This window comes from Chiloscyllium punctatum, chromosome 17, assembly GCF_047496795.1.
Source record: "Chiloscyllium punctatum isolate Juve2018m chromosome 17, sChiPun1.3, whole genome shotgun sequence".
Lineage (NCBI taxonomy): Eukaryota > Metazoa > Chordata > Chondrichthyes > Orectolobiformes > Hemiscylliidae > Chiloscyllium > Chiloscyllium punctatum.
In genome coordinates, this window is record NC_092755.1 from 72,456,571 (window position 1) to 72,474,117 (window position 17,547).

Consider the following 17,547-nt stretch of genomic DNA (forward strand, 5'->3'; position numbering starts at 1 on the left):
TCCACCATCCCAGATCAGCCTTACCCTCACTCTGGTCATCCTTTTGTTCCTTACTTGAGTGTAGAACACCTTAGGGTTTTCCTCAGTCCATTCTTCAGTTTCTTCCTGGCTACACTGTAACCCTTTAAAACCCTCCTCAACCTTAAGTAAGCTTCCTTACTCTTGACTAAATGTTCTATATCTCTTGTTGCCCAAGATTCTTTCAACCTACCATCCCTTCCTTGCCTCAGTGGGACAAACCTATCCAGCACTATCAGGAAGTGCTTCCTAAACAACCTCCAAATTTCTGTTGTGCATTTCCCTGAGAACATCTGTTCCCAATTTAGATGCCCCAGTTCCTGTGCAATAGCATTGCAATTCTCCCTCTCCCAATTAAATACTTTCCCATACTGTTTGTTCCTATCCCTGTCTGTGACTACAGTAAAGGTCAGAGAGTTGTGATCACTATCACCAAAAGGCTCTCCCACCGAGAGATCTGACACCTGGCATGGTTCATTGACAAGCACCAAATTCAATGTGGCGTTCCTTCTAGTCAGCCTATTTACATTTTGTGTCAGGAACCCTTCCAGGACACACTTGATGAAAACTGCTCCATCCAAACTATTTGAACTAAGGAGGTTCCAATAAATATTAGGAAAATTAAAGTCACCCATGACAATTACTCTGTTACTTCTGCACCTTTCCAAAATCTGCATCCTAATCTGCTTCTCCATGTCTCTGCTGCTTTTGCGGGGGCCTGTAGACAACTTCCAATAAAGTGACTCCTCCTTTCCTGTTTCTGACTTACATCCATATTGATTCTGTCCATAAACCCTCCTCAACAACCTCCCTTCCTGCAGCTGTGATACTATCCCTGATTAGCAATGCCACACTTCCACCTTTTTTACTCTCCCTCCCCCCATACCTTTCGAAACATCTAAGCCCTGGAAAATCCAACAACCATTTCTGCCTCTTGTGATATCCAAGTCTCTGTGATGGCTACATCATCCATTTGCCACCCTCCACATCAAGTGCTGATCCATGCTCTAAGTTCATCACCCTTATTCCTGATACTTCTTGCATTAAAATAGACACACTTCAACCCATCACATTGACTGCACCTTTGCCCTACCAACTGTCTATCCCTCCTCACAGACTCTCTGCATGCTGTATCTGGCTATTCACTACCTACGCCATCATCTGATCCAAAGCTCAGGTTCCCAACCCCTACCAAACTAGTTTAAACCCTCTTGAAGGACTCTAGCAAACCTCCTGCCCAAAACATTGGTGCCCCTCCAGTTCAGGTGCAACCCGTCCTTCTTGTACAGGTGTCACATTCCCCAGAAGGTATCGCTATGGTCTAAATAATTGCAGCCCTCTCTCCTACACCAGCCCTGCAGCCATGTATTCATTTGTACTGCTTCTCTATTCCTAGCTTCATTAGCATGTGGCACCAGTAGCAACCCTGAGATTACTACTCTGCTCATCCTGCCTTCTAGCTTCCAACCTACCTCCCTATTTTCTCTTTTCATGTCCAGCTCCTTTCCCTACCTATGTCATTGGTACTAATGTGTCCCACGACTTCTGGCTACTCTCTCTTCCCCTTAAGGATCCTGTAGTTATATCTCATATCTAAGAAATTAAGAACTAGGAGCAGGAAGAGGCGATTCAACCCCTCCAACCTGCTCCATCATTTGATATCATTTTGAATGATTTCATCTTAAACCACAACTCCACTTTCCTGCCTGCTCTTCAACCTTTCAAAACTCTGTATAACCATGTCTTTAAATTTATTCAATGTCCCAGCATCAATGCACTCTGAGGTCGTGAATTCCATGCATTCAATACCTTTTGAGAGTTGTAATTTTACCCCAGCTCTGCTTTATATCTTATATCCCCTTATCATGAAACAGTCAGCTCCCTGCGGGCATACAGTTCTCACTCATTACTAGCAATATTGCGATTGAGAATGGCAACCTGGGCTTTTAATGAGAATTCATGGCAGGCTAATGAATACAAAAGGGCTGCCTGACTATCACTGTCAGAAACATCCCACCCAAAACCTTGTTCTAATATCATACCAAACTTTAATTCACCATTAGGAATCTGAATTTGGGCTATCACACAATGAGGCCCCCCCCCCCCCCCCTCACAATATTCTTCCCACTCCACTTGGACCCAGAAAGTCCACATCTGTACGTCTTTTTCAAGTTTGCAAAATAGAATTTGAAGTCCTTTCAACAATTATTTATCGGCATCGGTCATAATATATTCAAGAATTTGCAATGGAAGATGTTGATCAATTTTTAATGTGACTTAAGTTATGTTTTAATGTGATTAAGTTACATACAATCCATGATAAATTGGTAAGTTGGATATAAAATTGACTTGGTCATAGAAGATAGAGGGTAATAGTGGAGTGTTCATTTTCTGACAGGAGATCTATGATACATGGTGTTCCACAAGGATTAGTGGTGGGACCTCTGTAGTTTGTAATGTATGTAAATGATTTGGATCAAAATGTAAGTGGCCTAATTAGTAAAATTTGTAAGATGGCAGACAACATGAAATTGGTGGGCTTGGATAGTGAAGGAAGTTGTGAAAGATACGGCAGGACATAGATCAGTTGGAAAATTGGCTGAGAAATGGCAGATGGAGTTTAATCAGGACAAGTGTGAGGTGATGAACTGTGACCAAGTGCAAGAGGAAAATATACAGTGAATGGCAGAACCATTAAGAGTATGATATACAGAGGGACCTTAGGAACGCAAGTCCACAGTTCCCTGAAAATGACAACATAAGTGGATAAGGTGGTAAAGAAGGCATAAGACATGCTTGCCTTCACCAATTGGGGCACTGAGTATAACAGTTGGAAAGTCATGTTGCAGCAGCATAAAATTTCAGTTAGCCCACATTTTGGAGTACTGTGTTCAGTTCTGGTCCCCACATTATAGGAAGAATGTGGAGGCCTTGGAGAAGTTGGATAAACTTGAATTGTGACCTGATAGAAGTATCTAACATTATGAGAGGCATGGATAGGATGGATAGTCAGAGTCTCCTTCCCAGGATGAAAATGTCTAACAACAAGGGGAGAAGTTTAAGATAAGAGGGGAAAAATTTTAAAAGAGATATGCAAAGCAAGTTTTTATACACAGAAGTACCTAGAACACATTGCCAGGGGAGATGGTAAATGCAGAAATTATTGCAAGGTGTAAGAGGCATTTAGATAGACCCATAAGCAGCCAAGGAATAGAGGGATACAGACCATGTTTGTGGATGTGATTAATTTAGAATGGCACCCTGGTTGGCACAGACCTGGTGGGCCAAAGGACCAGTTCTTGTGCTGTACTGTTCTATGTTCTATACAGATTGCCATATGAATCCTTGCAAAAAAAACATAACATGTAGAGTAAGTCCAAGATTTTCATATAGTTTGACTAGATTAAAATGGATTTAGGCATACACAATTTAAAAAAAAATCATGCTTCAAGTATTACATTTTTGAAATACAAGGGTTTCCTTTGCCCACAGAGTGAACTTGTCAATTGTCACGTTGTCAAGAGATAGTCATCACTGGTTTGATACCAACTGCAAAGACTGTATTTGCACAATACCTGATAAGATTGAAACATATATTTGTGCTATTTCAAAGGATCAGATTAGTCAGTGTGGTTGTGTGTTACACTTTATTCAGAGAGACAGAGTTGCTGTGGCAACATGCACGTTTTACATAGATGTCATAGCCTCAAGTTGTAGAAGGTGATGATGAAGGCTCCAATTTTCTTTGTAGCACATGGCTGACCAGGAATTTCTCTTGCTTTTACCCCCAGTAACTGTGTATGTTGTGAAGATTTACAGGGTGATATTTATTCTCTTTGGTTGTTTTACAAACATACCTTCCCTAGCCACAAGACCTGGCCTGAGACTTGAGAGTAGAGCTTCTCATTCAGTGACAGTCACTCTACCCATTGTGCCACACAACCTACTCGAGTCAATCGATAAGATCACAATGTAAGTTAATGCTATTTATATTTTTCATTAATTTTCTCTGCCTCCTTTACCTCCCTTTGTGATGCAGTTGCACAGACAATTTGTCCAATATGTTGTGCATTAAAGTCAAACAAATTTTATCCTCATAAGACAGTAGGAGTTTCTAGTTATTGAATGAAAACCCTACTCAATTTTTTCCTATCAACCTCGGGAAAAAAAGACAATTAAAGCACAAAATACACATACTAACAAAGGTTAGAAATTCTAAACACCAGGTGGAAGGGGTTGACCAGGTTGATAACCAAATAAAATCACTAAGTCTGGTTTTCATGTTGAACATGATGTCACAAACAGTTAATATTCAGGAACAGCAAGTCATTAAGAAAGTTAATGAAATGTTATCCTTTATTATGAGAGGTATTACATATAAAAGTGTTGAATATTGGTGCCCTTAAAAACGAACTTTTTCCTAGTATTTACTGTGTGGCAACAGATTTCATTTAACAGCTATTACAGCAGAATTTAACTTGCCAAAATTCTAGCATATGAAAACAAACATAAGAATTATGAAAAATGTAGAAGTCACACTGCCCATTGAACTAATGCCAATAATTCATCTGGTACCAAATGCACCCTATTATCAGTGTGTTGATTTCAAAAATACAAAGTATTTGTTCTTAAAAAGAATAGTAAACTAACTCTCAGATGAAGGTGGGCAAGGGGACAATGGCCATCCTATATAATGAGACCCATGGCTGTCAATAAAAGGGGTTAGGGAATTGATTGACATGGTGCAACTTCCCTGCCCAAGAAATATTATACAACAATAAGTGCCAGGGCAGAAAGGTGTCTTCTTGAGGAGTTCTCATCAAGCAGACCAGGTAGGCAGTAGCTCTCATTGGGCAGTCCCCAGAGAGAAGTTTTCATCGAGCAGCCCTGACTAAGCAGATGATAGATAGAGCAGGGGAGGAGAAAGAAAACCAGAGAAAAGTTCCCCAACACTTCAACTAGAGATCAGGATGCTGCCCCCACCTTTTTAATAAGACCAAAATATTCTGCACCAACAGTTAGTTTCTCCTCTGATATCAGTGAACCAGCCCAGTTGTCACAGTTGTATACTTTCTTCATGTAATTAACTAATATATCATCTGTAAACTGTTGCTGCTTCTTAAACTCAATAAACTATCAATAAATTGTCAACTATCTATATTAAGTAACTGTCATCATAAAAGTCAAGATGTTATGCTTCAGTAATGTAGGGTATTGGTGGGACTGTGTGCAGTTTTGGTCTCCTTATTTAAGAAAGGATGTATTTGCAATGGAGGCAGTTCAGAAGAGGTTTACTAAAGTGATACCTGAAAGGAATGAACTGTCATGAGGAAAGGTTGGACAGACTGGGCTTGTCTTCCCTGGAGTTTGGAAGAGTGAGGTAAGTAAGATCCTGAATGGTCTTGAAAATTGAATGTAGAAAGGATGTTTCTGCCTGTGGGTCAGTCCTGAAATAGAGAATACTTTTTAAAAATTAGGAGAAATGAGGAAAAGAAAATTCTTTCAGAGGGTTGTGCAACTTTGGAACTCAGCCTCAGAAGGTAATGGAGGTGGGGTCATTGAATATTTTGAAGGTGAAAGTAGATAGACTCTTGTTAGGCAAGCAAATCAAAAGTTATTGGGGTTAGATGGGAATGTGGAATCCAAAACACAAACAGATCAGTCATGTTCCTCCTTCTGCTGTGTTCATCTTCCCAGTGTACAAGCAGAAGCTGAAACGGGAGAATCCTTCACAAAAAGTACAATGCTGGTCTGAGGCAGCAGACGACTGTCTCTGGGATTGCTTTGAATTAGTGGAATGGACCATATTCAAATAATCAGTGGCAAACTAGACAAGTACACCACCACCATCACGGACTTCACTTGCAAACGTGTGGAGGACTGTGTACCAAAGAAGTCAATCTGGGTGTTCCCCAGCCAGAAACCTCCAATGAACTAGGAAAATCACTCCCTACTGAAAACTAGACATGAAGCATTCAAGTCGGACGACACCGCTCTATACAGAAAATCCAGATATGACCTCTGCAAAGCCATTAGGGACGCCAAGAGGCAGTACTAGATCAGGCTGAAACCAAACATACTGACTCCCAGAGCCAATGGCAAGGCCCAAACAACATTACGGGATTCAAAATGAAGCAGAGCAAGATAGCGTGCAAAGACACACCCCTCTCTGATGTGCTCAATTCTTTCTATGTTTGGTTTGAGCAGAATGCCAGCGGCATGGTGTCACCTGCCCCAACAGCCCTGGATGCACCTGTGCCCACTCTCATCACTGCAGATGTCAGATCGGTCTTCCTGGGAATCAACCCAAGGAAAACAACAGGCCCAGACTGAGCCCTGGCCGAGCACTTAGGTCCTGCGCCGACCAACCGGCAGAGGTATTCACTGAAATCTTCAATCCCTCCCTTTGACAAGTCGTTATCCCCACCTGCTTCAAGAAGACCATCATCATCTCAGTACCAAAGAAAGCACACGCAACATGCCTTAATGACTACCTCCCAGTGGCTCTGACCTCCATATCATGAAGTCTTTTGAGACATTAGTCATGGCCCACATCAACTCTAGTCTCCTGGTCTTTCTCGATCCTCTGCAATTTGCCTACTGATGTAACAGCTCCATGGCGGATACCATTTCCCTACCCCTGGAACATCTGGACAACAAGGACACCTACATCAGATTCCTGCTCATCAACTACAGCTCTGCCTTCAACATCATTATCCCCTCAAGACTGACCTCAAAGCTCCGAGACCGAAGTCTCGGCTCCACCCTCTGCAACTGGATCCTCAGCTTTCTGACTCATAGACCTCAATCAACAAAGATAAACAACTTAACCTCCTCCACGATAATACTCAACGGGAGTATGGTTGGGAGCTGAGAATGGCTCCTTGGGGTCTTCCCAAGGAGCCATTCTCAGCTCCCAACCATACTCCCGGTATATCTATGATTGTGTTGCCAAATTCTGAACAAATTCTGCCATCTACAAGTTTGTTGACAATGTCACTATGGTAGGATAGATATCAAACAATGATGAGTCAAAATACAGAAAGGAGATAGAGGGCTTGTTGACGTGGTGCAATGAGAACAACCTCTCCCTCAATATCGGCAATACTAAAGAACTGATCGTTGACTTCAGCAAGAAAGGAGGAGAACACACCCCATCTACATTAGTGGAGCGGAGATTGAGAGCATGGAGAGTGTCAAGTTCCCAGGAGTGACGACAACCTGTTCTGGACTTCCCATTGAGATGCAGCAGTCAAGAAGGCACAATAACGTCTCTTCTTTCTCAGGTGGCTCAGGAAATTTGTTATGTCTGCAAAGTCATTTTACAAATGCACCATTAACAGCGTACTGTCCGGGTGCATAACAACCTGGTATGGCAACTGCTCTGCCCAGGACCATAAGAAACTACAGAAGGTTGTGTGCACAGCCCAGACTATCATGGAATCCAAGTTTCCATCCACGGACTCCATTTTCATGGCTCATTACATCATCAAAGACCCATTGCACCCAGCAATGCTCTCCTACAATCTCTTCCATCGGGCAGAAGATACAGAAGCTTGAGCACACGCAACAGCAGATTCAAAAACAGCTTCTTCCCTGCTGTCATCAGACTGATGAATAGACTCTCTAACTTCAAATAATGCTGATCTTGCTAATGTTCGTCTTGCCTAGTTCACATACCGTGTGGTGTAACCTGTATGCCTCTGACCAAGTCTTTTTTTTGCCCAATGATCGGTATGACCTTGCTTTCTATGATTTGCTCGTAAGCAAAGCTTTCACTGTACTTAGGTACACTTGACAATAAATAATTTCAACTAATTATCTCACTGAATGTTGGAGCAAGCTGAAGTGGCTGAATTAGTGGTGCTGGAAGAGCACAGCAGTTCAGGCAGCATCCAAGTAGCTTCGAAATCGACGTTTCGGGCAAAAGCCCATGGCCTGCTTCTGTTCCTAATTTGTATACTTACATCATCAACAGGCTATGTAGAAAGTCAAAGAGATTTAATCTTCTTTGCATTGCATTTACAGAAATCTGATGATGGTCTGAAGATAAGAACAATTTAGATCAAAAGGCAAATGCTCAGCATTGTTGGTCAATATTTCCACTATTTGAGACAGAATCAATCTTCATTTTAAGAAATGACATCTAAACAGTATTTTCACATGTAAAAATAATAGGTAAGTTCTTAGTACTAATGGTATGTGAATTAGTTTGCCCATTGTTGGGCAGGAAGTTTCATATGCCTCTAGACATTTCAAACAACCCACACCTCTGGAGGCAGAGGGAGTTGAACCCAGGTCTCTGAGCTGATAGATAGGAACACCTTCTGGATTAGTGGTGCTGGAAGAGCACAGCAGTTCAGGCAGCATCCAAGTAGCTTCGAAATTGATGTTTCGAGCAAAAGCCCTTCATCAGGAATAAACCACCAATTGCCATCACAGCCTTCTTATTTACCAAGCAGATTAGAATATTCTTTAAGAAAAAAGCATTGAGTGGAATCTTCCTAGGTGCTGAATGGCTCAGACTGTGGTAAGAAATTTGGAATAATTGCAAGAAAAGACAAATGAGACCTTTCTCACAGTTGAGACTAACAAGTTTCAGTTTCCAAATAAGTTCCAAACCCTGAAATTCAGGTTTAATTGTTGGACTATAACCTGGTGTTATGTGATTTTTAACTTTATACACCCTAGTCCAACACCAGCATCTCCAAATCACAACTCCAACTCATTGATATATATTCTCCTATTCAACCACCTGCTGGTTGGAAACTGAAAAGTTCCTCATATGAAAGTCTGAGTCGTTACCCACTCCTTGTTCCTCTGGACTTCCATCTTGGACACCCAGCACCAACATCCCAGGACGCACTCCATGGGCAGCAACTACACACATCCCATCTCCCTGGACGCTGGCATTTGACACATGCTAACCTCCCTGACCATCTTGACACGCCTCTAATCCACCTAATGTTTCTGGACTTCAATGCTGGACTTTTGTGGGTGTGGTACCATTCAATTGTCTGCTTTGTTCTGGATTGTGTCAAGCTTCTTGAGTTTCGGATCTGCACTCAAGTGCTATGTATTTCATTGTACGGTGTGCACATTTGTCTTTTACGTGGCTGGTACATGGTGCAGGTGTGAGATCGATAGAGCATTGTATCATTCACAGCATGTCCACCCCCTTGTCTTCTAACTGCTGACAACCTTGACAAGCTCCCTGGCTTTGTATCAAGATGGTGAGGGAGATTAGCATATGTCAAATGCCAGTGTCCAGGGGGATGGGATTTGTGCAGTTGCGGTCCATGGAGTGGGTCCTGGGATGTTGGTACTGAGTGTCCAAGATGGAAGTCCAGAGGAGCAAGGAGCGGGTAACCACTTCCTCCATCACCACCATTCAGTAGCAGCTGTGTGCACCAATCTTAAAGACGCACTGCAGAAATTCAGTGGTGCTCCTTATCAGGCATATAGAAACATAGAAAATAGGAGCAGAAGTCAGTCATTTAGTCCTTGAAGTGGCTCTGACATTCAATCTGACCATGGCTGATCATCTAACTCAGTCCCTTTTTCTGCTTTCTCCCCATCCCCTTTGATCCCCGTAGTCCTAACTCTTTCTTGAAAATATTCAATGTTTTAGCCTGAACTGCTTTCTGTGGCTGAGAATTCCACGGATTCACCATTCTCAGGTGAAAAAAAATTCCTCATTTCAGTCCTAAACGGCCTACACTGTATTCTCGGACTGTCGCTGGTGGTGACCTGGACTCCCAGTTCATTGGTAACATTCTTCCTGTGTTTACTCTGTGTAGTCCTATTGGAAACTTATGAACTCATTCTTCTAAACTCCAGTGAAGACAGTCCCAACCGATATTCATTCTCAGCAGTACTCCAAATCAGCATTAAGTTCGGTTTGAAGTCTCTGCCTTATATGGTCCTCAAGGGCTCACACACCTACTAATGGAATTAGAGGGAACACTAGTCCTAACCATCATACATACAACCTATCTTAATACATCAGTCCTGCCATCCCAGGAATCAGTTGGGCAAATCTTTGTTGCATACTCTTCATAGCCAGAACATCTTTCCTCAGTTAAGGAGTCCAAAACAGCACACAATACCCTCTAAGTGTAGTCTCATCCAGGCCCTGTAAAGTTATATCCTGCTCCTCTACTCAAATCTTCATGCAATGGAGGCCAACATACAAACTTTCTTCTTCACGACCTGCTGCATCTGCATGCTAATTTTGAATGACTGGTGTACAAAGACTCAAGGACACATTGAATCTCCCATTTTCCCAATCTATTGCCATTCCACCTTCCAAATCCATGACACTAATATCTGAAGGAGAAAGGCAGCAGATACATGAAACTACCATCCCCTACAAGGTCCCCTCCAAGCACTCACTATCCAGATTTTGCAACATATCACCATTCCTTCACTGGGTTAAAATTCTGGAATTTGCTCCATAACAGCTCTGGGGTATATCTACACCAAATGAACTGAAGTGTTGAAGAAGGCCACTCATCACATTTCCATGGTCAACTAGGAATGTGCAATAAATGTTGACCCAGCCAAGAATGCTCACGTCCCATAAGTAGACAAGCAAAAAAAACATTAGGAGAAAGTGAGGAGTGCAGATACTGGAAAATCAGAGTCGAAAAAGATGGCACTAGAAAAGCACAGCAGGTCAGCCAGCATCCAAACAGCAGGAGAATCGACTTTTCAAGCATCATCCCTTCATCGGGAATGTGGAGTTGGAAGAGGGATGAGAGATAAATGGGGGTGGGGGTGGTGGGGGTGGTGGGGTGGAGCTGGGGGAAGTAGGTGGGAAGGCATTAGGTGAATGGAGATGGGGGGGTAACTGTGATAGTTTGGTGCAGAGGTGGAGGAGGAGGCATTCTTCCTCCAATTGGCGGGTAGCTTTCATTTGGCGGTGGAGGAGGCCAAGAACTTGAATGTCCTTGGAGGAGTGGGAGGGGGAGTTGAAGTAGTTGGCCACAGGGTGGTGGTGTTGTTTGGTGCGTGTCCCAGAGATGTTCCCTGAAATGCTCCTGTCTCACTGATGTAGAGGAAACCACATCAAGAGTCAGTCAAGTCCAGGGGGACACCCTTCAGGCAGGAGTCCTGGCTCAATAAGTCAAGGGCAGCCTCCAATATCAGTGCAGGGGATTGGGCATGGCCAGTTGACCAGGCAATGCAGTCAGGGTCAGGAGGTTCATATGTCTGCAATCTGTGGAGTTGGTCATGTTCAGATCTATGGGTTAAGTGCCACTAGTCCAGGGAATTGAGGGAGCACAGTCTGGGAGCTGTACAGATATTCATCAGGGTTTTGATCACTCATCATTCGAGGCTGTCTGGTTAAGTCATTGAAGGAGGTGGGCCAGAGTAAGTCCTGGGGTCTGTCAAGAGGATTTACCAGTGGTCAGTACTGCAGGATGGAGGCTGGAAATGCAATTGCATAGATTGGAGTTCAAATACTGGAACACAGAGGAGATGACAATAATGAAGGGAGGCAACTCAATATGCAAGGAGGTGGGGAGACGATAGAGCATGGGAAGGCCAGGGCTAATGTGGGAAGGGGAGCTTGTCAATAGTAGGAAGTACCCTGGCATCCATAGAGGTAAGGGTCAATATAAGATTCTGGCTTGCTTACTCAATGCATCTCGAACTGGACATGAGGTGAGAGTAAAGTAGATGGATGAAGATTGAGATGGACAGCTTGGCTGGGGAGTTGAGGAAATGCAACACCAATGACATTGATGGGGAGTGTCAACATGAAGGGGATATTTATGTTTAGGGGATTCACCAAAAAGGAAGGTTGAACCTGAGACTCATTATTTACAGAATGACTCCTGTTGTCTTCCATCATGCTGTAAATAATAATGACGATGAAAATGGCAGCAGGCACAGCCAGAGTGAAGTTTGTTCTTTGAGAAGAGGTTTCAAATTCCAGGGAACTGAGGATCTTCAATGGGCAGCCCCATATACACAGACGCATGAGGCTGAAACACACTGATACCTAGGTAAGCTTCTGAAAGTTAGCACAAAATTATTTCCACTGCTGGACCTATCCTGGGTTTCCACAGAAATTCCCTTAAATCTTCAAAAGCAGTTTCATTTTGAGAGGACCTGAAAATGGGTGGTTTTGAGTCAGGTGAAAGGTGTAAATCCCTGATTGTGGATAAGCAATTTCAATATAGCAATATACCTCTACTTTATACTCAACTCTAGAATGCTGGCTTTCTCGAACTTCCTCCTCCACCATTTCCACCAAAATGTGCTTTCTTGACCATCACATCAACATGGGTGGACCAGGATAGAATGTTGATGACCATCTCTCCTTGACGGTCTCAATCATCTCCATCTCAGCACCATTGACTTAGACAGGGGCATGCCCTCCATCTTGTTTCCTGAAGTCAATGACCAGCTCTTTTATTTTGCTGACATTGAAGAGGAGATTGTTATCTTTACACCATGCCACCGAGCATTCTATCGCTTTCCTGTATTCTGTGTCATCACAGTCTCATCACTGTTTGAGATCCAGCCTACAATGGTAGTGCCATCAGTAAACTTGTAGATGGACTTAGGATGAAATTTAGCCAAATAGTCACAAATGTATAGGGAGTATAGTAAGGGACTAAGTGTGCAGCCTTATAGGATGCCAGTGTTAAAGGTGCCTAGCCAGGCATCCAAACTTTGCCCACCAGAAATCTTTGATCCTCCCTCTTCTCATTCCCCCACCCACATCCCCATGTCCCCTCATATCCTCCATGTCCCCTCATAGCATCAAGCCATTGCCATAATTGCTCCCCCACTATCCATGATTGACATACTTTAGGAGCCCTGTGGAGGTAAAAAGCAATTTTCTAACATTGCAATACAAATGTTTCTTCACTTTGCCAGCTGACATCATCAGTGTATCTTTGATAAGGTATTGGTGGTCTGTCCCGCCTGGTATTTATGTGTCTCTGCTGGTATTTCCAGTTCTACATCTGAGTGTATACAGGGTCCAGTTCAATGTGTCTATTCATTGAGTTCCAGTTGAAGTGCCAGGCTTGAAGGAATTCTTTAGTGTATCTCTGTTTTGCCTGGGCTAGGCTGGTTACATCATCCCAGTTGAATTTGAGTCCTGCGTTGTCTGTGTGGTTAGAAATGAGAGAGTGCTGGTCATGTTTGCAGTGGTGAACTGATGTTTGTACGCTCGTATGGTCAATTTTCTTCCTGTTTGTCCTACATAGTGTTTATCACAGTCCTTACAGGGTATTTTGTAGATCATGTTCATCCTGTTGGATGTGGGTATTGGGTCTTTAACTTTTGTGAGGAGCTGGTGGAAGGTGTTTCCTGGTTTGTGGGGCACTAAGATTCCCAGGGGTCTGAGTAGTTGGGTGGTTATCTCCGATATGTCTTTGATGTATGGTATGGTCGCCATTGTGTCTGGTCGTGTAGTGTATTCTTTTTTGGGGTTTGTCCCATAAGTACGGGAGGATAGTGCTCTTGGGGTATCAATTTTGTTTAAATCCTTTGAATAGGTGTTGCTGTTCTGCCTTCTGGAGTTCTGGGTTGCTGCAATGTGTCCTTGCTCATTTAAATAATGTTTTAATGCATTTCTGTTTGTTGGTGCTGGGTGGTTACTATTATAATTCAATATCTGGTTGATATGGGTGTTCTTCCTGTACACGCTGGTCTGAGTTCCCCAGTAGGTGTGCTTTTCCACAATACGCCCAGGAAGGGGAATCTGCTGTGATTTTCCTCTTCTTTAGTGAACTTTATTCTGGTGAGGATGTTATTGATGTGGTGGTAGGTTTCTTCCAGTTGTGTAATCTACATACCAGATCCAGAGTTTGGGTTGAATAGTTGGGTGGGCTGTCCATTCTAAACAATGCATTACTGCTTCTGCTATCAGTCCTGATATCGGGCACCCCATCGGTGTACTGTTGATTTATCTGCATACTTGTACATTGTAAAGTAAGTTGTGAGGAAGAGGTCTAATAGTTTTAGTAAGTTGTTCTTGTTGATGCTGCTGGTGTCATTGGGTGTCCTTGTAACCGCTTCGTCCAATAATGTGGCAATGGTATCCTTGGCTAAGTTGATGTCTAGAGATGTGAAGAGTGCTGTTACATCAAATGAAATCCAAGAACAGGAACACCTATTCAAAGGAATTAAACGAAATTGATATCCCAAGAGCACTATCCTCTGGTACTTATGGGACAAACCCAAAAAAGAAAATACTACACGACCAGACACAATGGCAACCATACCATTGATATATCAGATATATCAGAGATAACCACCAAACTATTAAGACCCCTGGGAATCTTAGTGGTCCATAAACCAGAAAACACCTTCCACCAGTTCCTCACAAAAGTTAAAGACCCGACACCCACATCTAACAGGACAAACGTTATCCACAAGATACCCTGTGAGGAGTGTGAAAAACACTGCATAGGACAAACAGGAAGAAAACTGACCATACGATCAAATGAACATCAGCTCACCACTGCCAGACACAACCAGCACTCTCTCAGTTCCAACCACATAGACAACAAAGGACACAAATTCTACTGGGATGATATAAACCATCCTAGCACAGGCAAAACAGAGACACACCTGAGAATTCCTTCAAGCCTGACACTCCAACCAGAATTCAATCAACAGACATATGGAACTGGACCCCGTATACAAACCACTCAGATACAGAACCGGAAATACCAACAAACAGAGACATATTACTACCAGGTGGGACAGACCACCAACACCTTATCAAAGATGCAATGATGATGTCACCCAGTGAGGCGATAAAAGTTTGCAGAAAAACATACTGTCTCGGTGAACAAATCCATGACTTTATCCACAACCCAAGCTACAAATCTTGTCAAGAACTCTAAATGTAATACAGCTCATCCTGAATACACTTGATAGTGAAAAATCACTCCTATTCAGTGCTTCTAAACCTTAAGTGTTCAATTTAATATAAAAGCACAAACTTCTGTTCAATCTACACATTAAAGACAGCTCATGATTTTATGGCCTCTTTAAACTGTCAATGAAACTATGAATTCAGATTTGCCTGCACTATCATTGAGTCAAGCAAGCCATGAGATTTGGCAAGAATTAACTCTCCCAGCAATGCAGAGCGTATCACTAAATGTTTTATTTTAAATCTACACCAGATGAGTTGTCAATTGAAGGCGTTATACGGTCAAACTTCTTTTATATCGCATTGTCAGCTTAAGCCTACCATGCATTAAAAATAATAAGGCATTTTAAAAAGCCCAAATAATAGCATTAAAATAATCTTATCCATCCTTCAAAAGATTTTTATTTATTTCATTAATTTGTTACTTTCGCACTCTGGTGAAGGTCCTCTGTGCAACAGAAATGGGGTATATTTTAACTCAGCTGAACTTGGGTTTCTCTGCTTAGTGCAGTATGCCCTCCCTCTTCATCCTGAAAGATGCAATCAAAAAAAGACCTACCTTGTGAAATCTACATGTCTCAGTAAATACAATGGGGTAAAGTGTGGAGGAGCAGAAAACCCATATGTTACACAGCTCATGTAATTATCACCCCAGTGTTTTAGCAGAATGCTATTCACACAAGGTTTACACTGGACATACAATCACTATCGTATTACCACTTAGGCAGCAAGATTGAAAATTTTGATGGGGATGTATTTTTTCTGCTGACAAGTAAACCTAAGAGAGCAAAGTACTTACAAGTCAAGTTACATTCATGTTAAATACAACCACAAGATAAGATGGTAACAGAAAGCCGAAATGTAATACAACAATAAAATAGGTTAGTTGTAGGTCATTTCAACACTTCCTAATATTTTCTTAAAACAAGAAAAACTGTGAGCGACATTATTGAAGCACGATTTGGCAAAACTTGAAACTATGGGTTTTTAAAATTCATTTATAGGATGTGGAATTCACTAGGTGAGCCAACATTTATTGCCTGGCTCTAGTTGCCCTTGAGAAGGTGATAGTGAGCTGCTTTCTTGAACTGCTGCAGTCTATGTGCTGTAGGTAGACCCACCAAGCCATTAGGGAACAGTTCCAGAATTTCGGAGCACTGCTCCTTCATGAGGTAACTAGTGGGGCAGGGTCATAAGATACAGAATTTATAGCAAACAATCTGTGTCTTATGAACCTGTTTTGGAGCACAAGTCTTCAGTATTATTGCTGGAATGTTTTCCAAGCCCATAGCCTTTGAAATATTCTTTGCCTTCAGCTGTTTCTGGTATCATGTGGAATGAATTGAATTGGCTGAAGACTGGTAACTTTACCATGATGGATCATCCACTCAGTACTTTTGGCTGAAGATTGTTGCAAATGCTTATGCACTGCTGTGCTGGGCTCTCCCATCATTGAGGACTGGGATGTTTGTGGAGCCTCCTCATCCTTGCCTCACAAGTGAGTTGCTTAATTATCCATCATCATTCTCAATTGGATGTGGCTGGACTGTGGAGCTATTGGTTGTGGAATTGCTTAGACCTGTCTTTCACTTTTGTTTATGCCATTTGATTCACAAGTAGGCCTGTGTTGTCGTTTTACCAAGTTAACACCTTGGTTTTAGGTACATCTCGTGCTGCTCTTGGTACTTCCTCTTTCTGTAGAAAGATAGAAAGTTTCTACCTGTTGCTTTTTTTCTATCTCTCTCTCTTTTCTTGAGTAATGGGGTTGCAGCCAAAAACATATCCATATTTTTAAATATATGGATATGATATTAAGTAAAACAATGCTTTTTCCCTTCTATCTATCTCCCTGTTATGAGCTTCCTTCTCCTTCTAAAGCCAATTTTACTTTCCGTTTCGATTGTCTACCTTGATGGCCCATTGCAGATGAGTATTCCATTTTGATAAGAAATAAAGCTTCATTTTTATTCCTAACTTCCTCTTAAACAGACTTGCAGCCCCTGTGATATGGTCTTTAAGCCGTGTCTGTGCAGTGATCTTACAGCTCCTGAGAAGGAACTTCACGGGAGCAGCTGCACAAAAAAATTAAATGTGCCACACGTTTAAATAAGTCACTGCAAAAATGTTCTTAACATTTGAAACTTTAACCACAGGAATCAGTTCACATGGATCAACTTTGTCAACTCTCTTTGTAATCATGAAAATTTCAAATACATCGCAGCCAGGTATTCCCATGACTGGAGACTTATTGGACATCATAGTCTGGAGAAGGGCTTCAAGTCTGAAGCTGACTCTGGGATTTGTGATTTCTAAAGGACAATTCTCCTGCACCTAGAATCCTCTGAAACAGTCTGCTGAAATCGCAGAATTCAGAGTGTTACATAGAAATATAGAAAATAGGAACACGTGTAGGCCATTCAACTCTTCACAATCCCACCTAGATTTGCGTCAGCAATATACTTGGAGATATAACATTTGCTTCCTTCATCTGAATCATTAATACCTATTGTAAATAGATGAGTAAACAATGGTCCTTGTGTATCCCATTGGTCACCACTTTCTACTCTGAAAAAGACCTATTTATTCCTACTCTGTTTTCAGTCTGTGAACCAATTCTCATT